The following is a 14,251-nucleotide window of genomic DNA, read 5'->3' on the forward strand; positions in this document are numbered from 1 at the left end:
ACATGGGGAGTAGGGACTCAGGGAGCTGATGATACTGCTATGGGGGAGGGGGAGATATATACATGTGGGGGCTGATGGCACTACTATGGGAGGGGGAAACAAAGACATGGCGAGTAGAGGCTCAGGGAGCAGATGATACTGCTATGGGGAGGGCGAGATATATATACATTTAGAATGTAAGCTCTCACGAGCAGGGCCCTCTTACCTCATGTATTTTTCATCCTTTACTTACATCGTTATCTACTCTATACTCCAAATGTTTATATACCATGTACTTGTCCTGCAGTATCTTGTACTGTATGTCAGTGTTTTCTCGTTTTGTTCAAATGTTTATGTACTTTGTAAGGCGCTGCTTAACCCTTGTGGTGCCATAAAAATAAAAGATAATAATAATAATATGGGGAATGGGGGCTGATGGCACTGCTGTGAGAGGGTGAGACAAAGACAAGAGGAGTAGAGGCTCAGGGAGCAGATGATACTGCTATGGGGGAGGGCGAGATATATACATATGGGGAATGGGGGCTGATGGCACTGCTGTGAGAGGGCGAGACAAAGACATGGGGAGTAGGGACTCAGGGAGCTGATGATACTGCTATGGGGGAGGGGTAGACAGATACATATGGGGAGTGGGGGCTGATGGCACTGCTGTGGGAGGGTGAGACAAAGACATGGGGAGTAGGGGCACAGGGAGCTAATTATATTGGTATGTGGGGAGGGGGAGGCAGATATATGTTGGGGCTGATGACACTGTTATGGGAGGGTGGCAGAGACAAGGGTGTGTGGAAGCTCAGGACTGAGGACCAGAGCTGTAGCTAGGGTAGTGCGGCTGGTGCCATGGCACAGAGAACCACAGATCAGGGGCGCTGTTTATTATAATTCTCACTTGTAGCTTCCTCTTATTTCATCCCCAGCATCTCCTGGCCTCCCCTATCTCTTCCCTGGCCCTTCCCCATGAGGCCATTCCCATTTTTTGGGTGCATTATGTCCCTTTGAAAATTGAGGGGGGCGCCAATGCTATTTCTGGCACAGGGCACCAAAAAGTCTAGTTACGGCTGCTATTGGGGGAGGGAAGAAGGCAGAAACATATGGGGAGTGGGGGCTCAGGGTGTTTATGACACTGCTTTGCAGGGGACGTGGAGAGATATTGGAAGTGGGGCCTACGGGGATATGACACTGCTATAGGCATCGATGGACTCCATCATCCACAATGGTAAGAAGGGACCCAGTGTGTGCACATGTGATGATGATGATGGTCACCATCATAGAAGGGGGTAGGAAGTAAAAACAAGGTGCAACCATTGGGGGAAATTCAATTCAACGCTCTAATAGAGCAGGAAGTCCACTACTGACATCACGAGTGATGTCAGTAGGACCACCCACAAATGGCAGGCGTTCCTTCGGGAATGCCTCCGTTTGTGCAGCCACCCCCCCTACCTGCCTACAAAATGGGGCGAGCTGTCGATCAACATCGACAGCCGCCCCATCTTGTAGTGAGCCCCGGAGAGACGGAGCTGCCACCACTCGCTGGGGCTCACGCTATGCGTACGCCAGAGGCCCAGAGTTGTAAAAGCCACATTGGGAACAGCGCCGTGTATTTTGAGCAGGACTTATGTGAAATGTTCTAATACAAGGAAAATAGAATCACATAATGCTTTAGAACTCAACCACAGCAGTTGCAAAATTAATATTGGGGCAAACCTAAAGCATTCTAAAGTTCATCCATGTGGTGCTCCTAATATATTTTATGTAACCCCATAAATATTGAAGTTACTCTCATATAACTCTCTCGCTATATAGATTGAGTAAAGATGCAGCATGTGATTACAGAGGGGGAACAACATTAATGAATACAAAGTAAGGAGGATATTTGTATGATAGAGACCAAGATCATACTTATATACTGTATAAGCAAACAGCCCGCTTGAATGTAACAATATAATTATCTTAATGTGAATATAAATGTGACAAATAATGGGCCACAACATGTGAATACATATTGATAATCAACATAAATTCACTGTTAAAAACGTGGTAACCTTAGGCATATATAATCTATGGGGCGATTGAGTCTCTTCTATATATGTACAGCATATTAAATCATATATGCACTTTAAATATTGACTGCGGCTTGCCATTATTGATCCATTAGGGATTAAACATTTGCGGGATCTAACATTAGTAAGGAGTTTTAACCTGACGGTTGCCATGATAGTACCCCAATAGGAGGTATCTCATGGAATGAGAAACTATTAAATGCAACCACCTGTTGTTACTCCAGTCATAGCAAGAGAGTGACAACTTAACTTATAGTTTCAAAAACAGATTTATTTGAGTAATTAGAAGGAGGTCACACAGTGAGGATATTCTATTATTTTATTTCACAATTTTCAATTTTTGTCACATTCATTACCCCTTTTTTCTAATTTTTAACCTCTATTTCGCTGGTCATGTCCCATAATGGGACATTTTAGTGTATACCTAATAAAGATTGATTTTTTTATCTTAATAATTGTTATTGTGCGCCGTACAATAGACACATTTCTTTTCCTTTCTTGTAATTCCTGCAAACAAGTATATTAATTACCAATGTACAATACAGAGCCAGGGGTGTATCTAGGGGTCCGAGCGCCCTACTTAATTATCAGTGGTTATTCTGTCTATGCCTAGTGGTTTCTGGCACTGCTAGGAGCATTGTTTGGGGCAAGTGTAGCTCTCTCCTGACTCTCTATATCTCAGTTTCCTCTTTTGACCTTTTTCACTACACTTTTATGTTGTTTGTGTGGGGTCTGTATATAGCATGACTGGCAGATCTAAAGCATCTCAAAAGTTATTTACCTGCAAAAAGTGTGGAGATAAGTTTACACAAGGGCAGACATCTACCTCCCGATTGTGTGACAATTGCAATACTGTACAACAATCTGCAGGGACGGCGCAGGTTACATCCATTATGTCCTCTCTCTCTGCTGAGCTGGACGCTTCTCAAAAAGAAAGAGAGGCTTCCAGATCAGCGGCTCTAGAGGAACCAGCATGGGCGAGGTCCTTAGCATTATCCATGGAGGGGATTAAAAAGGCCATGACTCTTTCCCACTACGGGATCCTCTCCTCAGTTCTCAAACAAGAGACTGTTGCCCTCAGTCCTTAAAATCAGATTATTCGGAGGAGGAGAATATGCCAGTTTTAGAAGAAGGCATATATGCTCAAAATTCACCTAAAGAACTCCAGGAGGAGTCTGAACTGGTATGCGAGGGGATAGAGGCTTTTATTTCTGCAGTCAGACAGGTATTGCAGATACAAGAGGAAGACACAGGTCCTGTTTGGCAGTCTTTCTTTCTAAAGAAACAAAGACAGGCTATTGCTTTTCCGGTCTTAGAAGAGCTAGATTCTCTTCTAATGTCAGCTTGGGAACATCCGGATAAAAAATTTCAGATGTCCCTGTGGTTATTATCTTTTTATCCTTTTCCGGCAGATAACAGAAAGTCTTGTGAAACTCCCCCTATAGTAGCTCCATCAGTATCGCGACTGTCTAAGAAGACTACGCTACCAGTTCCTGGAGCCACGTCTTTGAAGACACATCTGATAGGAGATTGGAAAACACTCTCAAGTCCATTTACACAGCTGCAGCGGTGACTCTGCATCCTGTGATTGTAAGCTGCTGGACTAGCAAAGCTATTGAGCTTTGGGCAAAACAATTGGCTGACGGAATGAGAAATCAGCTGCTAGTGGAAGAACTTATTCCATTAGCAGAGCATATAAGTGAAGCTGCGACTTACATTGGAGAAGCATCAAAAGACGTTTGCAATATTGCCTTCAGAACTTCAGCTCTGGCAATTTCAGCACATAGGGCGCTGTGGCTTAAACATTCATGGGAAGTGTATTAGTTGGAGAGAAACTAGATAAGTGGATTTCTCAGGGACGTTCACATGGTCGCTTCAGAGGAGGACCATCTACTTCCCGTGGTTCCAGAGGTCGGGGCAGAGCCACAACAACAACCTCTACTCAACTGGAGGTTAATTCCACTACCAAGCCTAGTGCATGATGGGCTTCCCTCTCACCTGGGGGACCCCAGAGTGGGAGCGCATCTCTGGGACTTCAGAGAAATATGGACGGAATCCAGTACAGATGACTGGGTCCGAGATTTCATCAATCGGGGATACAAGCTTGACTTTCAGTTTCAACCTACTCCACGGTTTTTTACTACAGGTTTGCCAGTTTCCAATGACAGGAGTGTCATTTTACAGCAAGCTACAGACAAGCTTCTGTCTGCCAGAGTAGTGGTCCATGTTCCAGGACATCAGACCGGACAAGGTTTTTACTCTTTTTGTAGTTCCGAAGCCAGACGGTTCAGTCAGACCTATTATGAAGTTGAAGGATCTCAATCCCTACCTAAGAGTTTTCAACTTCAAGATGGAGTCCCTTCAGTCAGTGATTGCAGGCCTAGAGGAAGGCAAATTTATGGTATCTCTAGATATCAAGGACTCCTTCCCTCACATCCCTCACCAGGCGTTTCAGAGGTTCACAGTTTGGTATTCTCTTCCCTTCTCTGGTGGTTGATCTCGGTACACCTATTGGAGGGAAAGAGATTCGGAGTGTGGGATTGGACTCTTCTCACCACAGACGTGAGCGCGAATCTGAGAGGATGGGGGGCTGTGATTCAGGAACATCACTTCCAAGGCTGCTGGACAGCACAGGAAGCGAATCTGCCGATAATCATATTGGAATTACAGGCAGTGTTCTACGTGATTCAGACAGCGTATCACCTGTTGCAGAGCCGAGCAGTCAGGCTCCAGTCAGACAATGCCACGACAGTGGCATACTTAAACAGACAAGGTGGCACCATAAGTCGAGTGTCTATGAAAGAAGTAAGCCGGATTCTAATCTGGGTGGAAAAGTTTGCAATGGCAATCTCGGCAATCTTCATTCCAGGCATAGAAAATTGGGAAGCAGACTACCTCAGCCGGCAGGACATGCATCCAGGGGAATGGGTACTACATCCGCAGGATTTTCAACAGCTGGTCCAATGGTGGGGTCTTCCACAGGCCGACCTCATGGCATCCAGACAAAATCATTAACTGCCTCTCTACTGCTCTAGGACAAGAGACCCAGAGGCAGTGGCAGTGGACGTGCTGTCAACTCCATGGCAGTTCTGATTTGTCTATCTGTTTCCTTCGTTCCCTCTTCTCCCTCAAATTCTACAACGCATCAAAGGGAGAAGGCCAAGGATCTATTGGTTGCTCCGGATTGGCCTTGCATAGCTTGGTATTCCAATCTTCAACTTCTATTAATCGATGATCCATAGCCCTATCCTCTGAGAGTAGATCTCTTACTACAAGGTCCTTTAGTCTATCCAGATTTAGAGCGGCTACATTTGACGGCGTGGCTGTTGAAAGGGCCATCCTGAAACGTAAAGTGATCCCATCCAGGGTAATCCCTACTATGCTTAGAGCTCGGAAGGAAGTTACTTCTAAACATTACCACCATATTTGGAAGACTTATGTTTCATGGTGTGAAAGTAGAGGGGCTCCTCCTACAGTATTCAACCTAGCCAGACTTCTGCATTTCCTGCAAGCAGGTTTCTCAGCCAGTCTGTGGTTGGGTTCTCTGAAAGTTCAAATTTCAGCTCTGACGGTTTACTTTCAGAAGTTGGCCTTGATACCGGAGGTACAGACTTTTCTACAAGGTGTGATTCGGTTACAACCTCCCTTTGTTCCTTCTAAGACTCCATGGGATTTGGATCTCGTACTTTCCTTTTTACAGTCTCCTCTGTTCGAACCTTTGGAGTTGAAATATATTTTGTGGATGGTACTGTAACACTTCTTCTCATACTGGCCTCAGCCAGGAGGGTGTCGGAACTAGGAGCTCTATCCTTTCATCCTCCATATTTGGTATTTCACGAGGATAGAGCGGAACTCTGTACAAGAATATACTTTGTTCCAAAGGTGGTTTCGGCTTTCCACATCAACCAACCTATTGTGGTACCGGTTCTACCACTGTATTCACCTTCGTAAAGATCCTTGGATGTTGTCAGGGCTCTTTGTATTTATGTGGAGAGGCCATACTGCAGCCATACGCAAAACAGACACTCTATTTGTTTTGTATGATGCTGCTCGTCCTGGTTGGCCAGCATCCAAACAGAGTCTGGCTACGGGATTCATCTGACCATCAGACAGGCGTATCTGGCCTCATCTAGCGAGCCTCTGCCTTCCATTACAGTGCATTCCACTCGCTCTGTGGGTTCCTCGTGGGTGGCTTCTCACAGGGTTTCCTTTGGAAATCTCTTTGCTGGGCGGCCACTTGGTTGGGCCGGCATACCTTGTTAGTTTCTATGGATTCGACATGTTTGTGGCCACTGCAGCGCATTTTGGTCTGTTTTGCAGGGTTCTCAGCGCTCTCCCGCCCGTGATGGGAGCTCTGGGACGTCCCCACTGTCTTGAAGCCTCCTGTGTCCCCTATGGATGAAGGAGAAAACAGGTCTTTGGTACTTACCAATAAATCCTTTTTTCCGATTCCATAGGGGACACTGGATGCCCTCCCAGCGCTGTTCCTTCCTGCCAGGGTTGTGGTCATGTTATGTTATGACTGTTAGAGACTTTTTTTTTTATTTCTCTGGTTATGTTACTGTTATTTCAACCTTTTCATATGTTCTGTGTACTTGCTTCGCCTCCTCCTCTTCTGTTTGTCTTTTTCTCAGCTCCCCTCAGGCACAGTTTCCTAAAACTGGGCTTGTGGGGGGAGGGGGGTATAGAGGGGGCGGAGCTAGTCACACCTCAAAAAAATTTAAAGTGCCAGCTCCACTTAGCAAAATCTATACCCCCCACTGTCTTGAAGCCTCCAGTGACCCCTATGGAATCCTGTTTTCTGAGTACCCAGAAACCCCTACTAACCAACCAAATTTTTTTTCAGAAATGGAGACAGCCTTGTCTCCGTCTCTGCACAATCAGCAGCATAGGTGAAACTAAAGGGTGGTCCGGGTAGTCACCGGACCACCCATTAGTTTAGCCGCCTTATAGCATTTGCTTCTCTCATTACCCCCCACGCGGCCACTGCTAAAGCCTGTGGAAAGTCACCTCAGAGGTCCACCTCCCCCCAACTCTAAACACAGCTGTGCTGTCCTTTCACTGGGTACTCAATGAATGTGACATGATGATGTCACGTTGCCGGCATGATATCTTAGCACCTGCTGTTGTGTAGAACTGTCTTGAAGTGCAGAGGAGGAGCAGCATGCTGTTACAGGAGAAGGAGGATGCCGCGGACCCGATGAGACAATTGCATCTCCACAGTCCTAGACCATGAAGGAGAGGAGGAACCACCAAAAGCTAAGGTAGGTGTGTGGACTTCATTTTCCAGCATTGGAAATGTTATTAATTACCCTACTGTGTTTGACAGTTTGTAGACTGTCTGTTCATTACGGCAGCATGGTCCCTGCTGACATGATTCCCATTCAATATAAAGGAGGTAGGTGGGGACAAACACACTAGTAACAAGGAGAAATACTGTAACAGTACTGAGCACAAACTTTTTAAACATCTGAAATCAGAGGCACAAAGCATAAAATAAAGGAGATTATTTAGATAATCTAAGGATACATTTAATTTTCTGTGTTCCCCAGAATATGTCGCCTGTGCAGGCCCGGCGACAGGGGGGACAAAGGGGACAACCATAATGGGCCCCAAGGATCAGAAGGGCCCCAAGGTTCAGGGAGAGAAAAAAGATGGGGCAGCAGCACCTAGTAAAACTCTTTAAACAGCTGCTGTACTGTGACAGCAGCTGTCCAGCCGAAGCCCTGCCCACTGACATCCTTCCCCAGTCAAATCCAGGTCACGCAGGGGCTGGTGCTCCTCCTCCTGTGCCGCACATTCCCCTGCACTCAGCTCCAGCACCTCACCCCTCCTGCTTCTTTCTTGATCCTCACCTGTCCTATCTGCTTCCTTCAACTTCTCTGTGTCACGACCAGGGTTTCTCGGCATAGGGGACAATGGGTATTACCCCCCCTCCCTCATGGCACCTCCAACCCCCCCAGCCCACTCGCGGCACCCCCTGACACTCCCTCAACACACATGCACACTCTGGGTCTGACTGGTCGAGCTGAAGAGTGCAGGGACAAAGCGAAGTGTCATGACAGTCCACTACCTATGCATGAAAGTAAGTGACTGTTATTGTCGTTTTTAACGTGTATATATGTGTGTATATATATGTGTATGTGTGTGTACTGTATATATGTGGGTATATATGTGTATGTGTGTGTGTATATCTATGTGTGTGTATATGTATGTATGCATGTGTGTGTATGTATATGTGTGTATGTATGTGTACTGTATATATGTGGGTATATATGTGTATGTGTGTGTGTATATCTATGTGTGTGTGTATGTATGCATGTGTGTATATGTGTATATACATGTTGGTATGTATGTGTACTGTATATATGTGGGTATATATGTGTATGTGTGTGTATATCTATGTGTGTGTATATGTATGTATGCTTGTGTGTGTATGTGTGTGTATATGTGTGTATATATGTGTGAGTATATGTATGTATGCATGTGTGTGTGGACCCAGCATGTGTGTGTGGGGGAGGGGTCAAGGAGGGGGCACTGGGAGGGGGGAGGTTTAGGGGCCCCAGACATCCAAGTGTACCCAAGAATTCTGTTGCCGGCCCTGCACCTGTGTATATGTTTTAAACAAATATGTATGTAACTCCCCTCAGTGTCCCTGCCGTCAGCCTCCCTGTAACCCCCCCTCAGTGTCCCCACTCCTCACCCTCCCTGTAACCCCCCTCAGTGTCCCCGCCCTCACCCTCCCTGTAACCCTGCCCACAACCTACCTGTAAACCCCTCCTTACTATCTCTGCCATCATTCTCACTGTAACCCCTCCCTCAGTGTCCCTGCTCTCACCCTCCCTGTAACTCACCCTTAGTTTCCATGCCCTCGGCCCCCCTGTAATCTACACTCAGTGTCCCTGCCCACAACCTCCCTGTCACCCCTCCCTCAGTGGTCCTGCTCTCAACCTCCGTGAAACTCTTTCAATGTCCCCGCCCTCAATCACCCTGTAACCCCCCTCAGTGTGCCAGCCCACACCCTTATGGAACCCCACTAAAAAATACTGCGTTTGCCCCAGCAGAGAGCACTGTAACAAATAATATGCAATACAGAGAACAGCTTAATAAACAATATAAATTACAGACAGCATGCTACTGACTGAGAAAAAATGCAGACAGCCTTCTAGTAAACTCTATACAAAACAGAGAGCATTCTAAGTGACTAATATAAAATACAAAGAACATTCTATGGATCTCTATATTCAATTTAGGCAGCATTCTAGGAACTTCTATACAATTATCATGCCTCAGGCAGAAGTTTACGCTGTCCATTCTAGATTTCAGAGTTCAGGCGTGGAGACTAATGGGCCACCAGTCTTCACCAGGAACCGCACAAGGTGGTATTGGGTTTGCTGCCAGGGACCCACAGATCACAGCCCTCAAATTGCCTCTTGGATGTGACAACTGGGAGTATGCAAATGTGCTACAAAATTACAAGGCAAAAGAATAGTCCGACGATCCAAGGTCAGGGTCACAGGCTATGAATTTAGGGTGGGGATTTGAAACTGATGCCATGGTGACGTCAGAGTCACGTGACTTTGCCCCTTTAAATCTGGGATGAGACCGGGAGTGCCCCTAAGGGCAGTGCGGTGGTCAGCAAAGATGACGGGACCGCCCACAGCCATCAAAGGAGGAAGCTGGGCAACCGATAAGTACCGTGAAGCTTACTGAAGAGATCAAGCATGGACCTGACAGAATTGCCAGCAGACTGGGTAAGACAGCATCTCTCGAGACTTCCTGACAACAATACAGAAAGACGCTTAATATGAAATATACAATAGGAAGAATATGCTAGTGACTGATGCAATACAGACATAATCTTAATGACAATATACCACAAGCATATTAATAAACAATATACAATGTAGAGAACAGGTAATTAAACATTAATACAGATAACAGTCTACTGACTTCTAGATATTATATTCCTTTAAATATCATCTTATTAAACATTATACATATTAGCAACATTTTAGTGAGCTCTACAATACAATGGCCATTCTAATGACTATTATTCAAAACACAATATAATGGCAACCCTGTTCCAGAGGCCACTATAAAATGCAGCTTTTCAAATCTTTGGTCTTTACAATGCAGGTCCTCAATCTCTAGCGTAGTTACAGTGAAAATCTTTGGTGGCACTACTGTACAAACCCTAGATCATTTGTGTCTTCACTATACAAGACTCTAGATCTCTGGTATTTTAACTATACAGACCCCAGATCTATGGTGTTTTTACTATACAGACATCAGATCTCTTGTGGCTTTACTGTACAGACCACCGGGGGCGTCACCGGGTCCGGTGACACCCGGTGCACCCTCCGTATTATCCTCACGCGATGGAGCCGCATCGAGGATTAGGCATGGCCTAACAAAAAGTGGCATGGCCTCACAGGAAATCCCTCCCGGGGTGTGCCAGTCATGCATTGCACTTTTACTAATACAATCTATTGTACTGATAGTGCATGTTGTTAAGGTTACAAAAAATTTTTTACTTTAGCACCGAAGTTTTAAAATACAGTGGTGGAAATTAGACCATTACAAAAAAATATCCTGTTCTGAATGTTATCTTCACACATTGGCAAGTGAAAACTGCTTTAACAATCAATAAGTATGAATTGGTATGGATGGTCCCTTGCAGGCTTTAGAACCTGTACTAGGGGCAGAGGCAGTCCTGGGATTTTATCCTCAAAATGTATCTAGGAAAAATAGTACAGGCTTAATCTGCTCCCACCCCCAATCTCCAATAATGCTTCTGCAACCATTTTTTTCTTAGGGTACTGGGTAAACAGTAAAGACAAGATGCTGTCCCTAATGACTAGCCCCTATCAGCTAAGTTAACTTCCCAAATTCCAAATTAAAGGCACATTTATTAACAATCCTAAATACCAGCGGCATATTTTATTTAGTATCACAGTGATACAATCAAAATATACCACTGGTACTCATCATTACTTACCTCGCCGGCGAGGTCCAGCTGACCTGAAGCCGTTCATAGGTGAGTATGAGTTGTGCTCTGTATGGGAAGGGGAGCCTGGCGGAGAGGCGATGCAGAAGTACTTTGGTTGGAAAGAAAAATAAACCGAGCAGCAGTGTTGAAGAATGATTGGGGTCTTGTCAAGAATGCCAGAGAAGAGGAGGTTGCAGTAATCCAGTCAAAAGATGACCAGTCAGTGGATGAGGATCTTTGTTGCCTACAGGGTAATAAAGGGTAATAAAGTATTTGATCTGGTAGATATTACAAAGGTGGAAGTGGAAAGACTGGGAGAGGGCCTGGTTGTGGAGATTCAAGGATAGAACAGATGATGATTTTATGAATAGGAAGTGAAAAAGAGGGAGATAAGGGGCCTCAGGAGAGTTGGAAGATGATGTACTCAGTCTTTGATATGTTTAGTTAAAGAAACTGCTGTGACATATTCTGTAAGAGGAACTAGCAGAGAGACAGCTTTGGGAAAGAGGGGAAGAGGTCAGGGAAGAGAAGATAGATTTTAGTATCATCAGCATAGAGATTATATTGGGGACCAAGAGGGATAATTATCAAAGCTTGGAGCGAGACAAAGTGGAAAGAGATAAAGTACCAACCTATCAGCTTCTAACTGCATTTTACAGGCTATGGAGTAGATGTATTAAGCCTTGGAGAGAGATAAAATAACAACCAGTCAGCTGATGTCATTTTTCAAACAACCTGTAAAATGACAGTTAGAAGCTGATTGGTCGATACTTTATCCCTCTCCGAGGCATAGAACTTCTACCCCTTTGTTTGAAATATGACAGTTAAGAACTTATTGGTTTTACCTTTCTCCTTTATCTCTCTTCAAGCTTTGATACATTGTTCTCGTTGGAACGAGAATACTATATTTGAATACAAAGAGTTAATCAAGCCACACAAGTAGTATATGTTAAAAAGACATTTATTACAAAGTAAAAGGACGAATACTTAACTTGCTTTTTCAGATCTACTTAAGACATAGATGGCTTAATTCTCCAGGAGCCTCTCCTCCAACACTTTGGAGCTGGGATCATATACATCATGCATAGACAAAAAGCTAACTGTATACTGACAGATTACCTCTTACATAGGAAGGCACCCCCATGCATAAGCAGTTTAACAAGTTGAAAGGTCATGTTAGGAAATATAAGTAAAAGAAAGAGGAAAGAATAGACAGTAGGGGGCACTGCTGCCTCAACTATGAATGTTGGACATCTAACTATTTATGAGGGGTGTAGTGTATGTACTCAGGTAGACACTGTTGACCCAGGATTAATAATGTATGGCCACATATCTGGATGGAATAAGACACTATTTGCTTAACTTAAACAGTGAACTTTGTCCTGTCCTTGGGTTCTCCTTGTGCAATGTATATACTTATACATTTCAACCTAACTATCCCTTCTAATGTCTGACACAGATATCTATTACCATTATACATTTATAAAATCACACAACAATATGGTTTCCAGCAACCGTATTCTGTATTCCTACCACATATATCTTCCCCAAAGTACCAACCAATCAGCTTCTAACTGTAATTTTTCTAGCATAGCCTATAAAATAACAGAAGCCAATTGGTTATCTGTCTCCACTTTATCTCTCTACATGATTTTTTAAATCGTCCCCCAAAAGAACTCATGAGCTCACTGAGGAAGGATGTATAAAGGGAAAACAGAAGGGTGCCAAGAACAGTGCCATGAAGACCACTGACGGGTGGAGGAAGAGGAGAAGAGGTCACGAATTGAGACCATACTTGCCTAATTTTGAAAAAGCATTTCAGAGAGAATGTGAAAGCAACAGCTATGAGTGCACAGTTAAAGTGGGCGTGTACTACTACATCTGAGAGCTGTGCTATAAAACAGATTTACATTCAAATGTAAATGATCCCCAAAGCAGTTTGTAAGAACTATTTGTTGGTGAAGACATACTGGTAGTTTCAGAGTTTTCTCATATATTGTGTTTTACAAGGGGTTCCATATAAGTGGCAATGTGAAACAGTATATGAAAATGCATGTAGACATAGCGATTATTGTGCCTTATAACCAATGCAGAGAAATGGCACTGATTATACCATTTGAATTACTTATTTTTTTCAAAGTATATAACAACTACATAATGGGGGGTAAGGTGCAATCAAGGAGATTACTAGACTCTCCAGGGAGTCAGAGAGATTGCTACTATTTCAAGGAGTCTCCCTGACAATCAGGGAGAGTTGCCAAGTATAGAAGAGACAGCATGGTCAGAGAGGTAGTAGGACAGCCAAGAGAAAGCAGTGTCACGTAGACCAATGGAGTAAAGAATTTGCAAGAGACGGTGGAGTGGTCAAGGAGAATCAGTAGAAAATAATTGCACTTCTATCTAGTATTCTTATCACGCTGGGAGGCGGGTTTCTGAAAGCTGAGGCCTGAGGCTGCGGGAGGAAACAGAGGCGAGGGGCCTGAATGTACGACCTCCGCATCCACGGGTCTTGGTCGTTGGTGAGACCTAGTCAAAGGTGCGGAATCTAACCCACGAGATGGTGTTCACCAGTGACCCCACCAATCGGGATATGGGCTTGAGCTGCACCTCGTAAGCAGGTCGCAGTCCTTTGACTAGGTGACCAAAGCCTGCGGGAAAAAAGGAGAGACGAACACTAGTGGCCCAAAGGGTCGGTGCCAGTAAGAGGCACGTGAGGACAGGCGTGGAACCCCTAGTTCGGGATACAGTACTTGAGGTACAAGGACGTGTGCACTACGGACACACTCTACTGGGTTGCTGGTCAGGAGGAGTGTACCATGGTGCAATACGTAGCACGTAGGTAGGAACCACAGAGTCCAGTAATGAGGTGGGTAGTGGTGCTGGGACCAGCCAGAGATGATGACTCTGGAGAGATGGGTATGTAACTACACTCAGGCTGTGATGGTAAAGCACTGGTGAAATGGATAGTATACTGCACACAGGCGGGGGTGGTAACGCACTGGTGGAATGGAGGTATACTACACACAGGCGAGGTGGTAACACAGATGAGATGCACGAAATAACTGTACACAGGCTGAGGTAGTAAAGCACTGGTAGGTGGTTAAGCACTGGTGAGATGGACGATATAGCTGCACACAGGCTGAAGTGGTAAAGCACTGGTGAGATGGACGATATAGCTGCACACAGGGATAGATCACTGGAAGCA

At 44.8% G+C, this 14,251-nt stretch overlaps 1 protein-coding gene and 1 long non-coding RNA gene across 5 annotated transcripts in view; one reads left to right on the plus strand and one right to left on the minus strand.

Moving 5' to 3' along the window:
• Nucleotides 1-14,251, plus strand: part of RECK (reversion inducing cysteine rich protein with kazal motifs) — a 255,837-nt gene that overhangs the window by 96,096 nt on the left and 145,490 nt on the right. The gene's annotated exons all lie outside the window — the stretch shown is intronic.
• The window catches only part of LOC148511400 (uncharacterized), a 72,220-nt gene that overhangs the window by 40,256 nt on the left and 17,713 nt on the right, over nt 1-14,251 (minus strand). Inside the window, exon 2 of one of the 2 annotated variants that reach the window (XR_015868737.1) lies at nt 11,056-11,290. This is a non-coding gene — a long non-coding RNA (uncharacterized LOC148511400). Of the gene's footprint in view, nt 1-11,055; nt 13,627-14,251 lie in introns of those variants that run through there. The other variant, XR_015868736.1, reaches the window with a different exon arrangement.

Source organism: Taudactylus pleione, unplaced genomic scaffold (genome assembly GCF_031769625.1).
Source record: "Taudactylus pleione unplaced genomic scaffold, aTauple2 ptg000309l, whole genome shotgun sequence".
In the NCBI taxonomy this organism is placed as follows: Eukaryota; Metazoa; Chordata; class Amphibia; order Anura; family Myobatrachidae; genus Taudactylus; species Taudactylus pleione.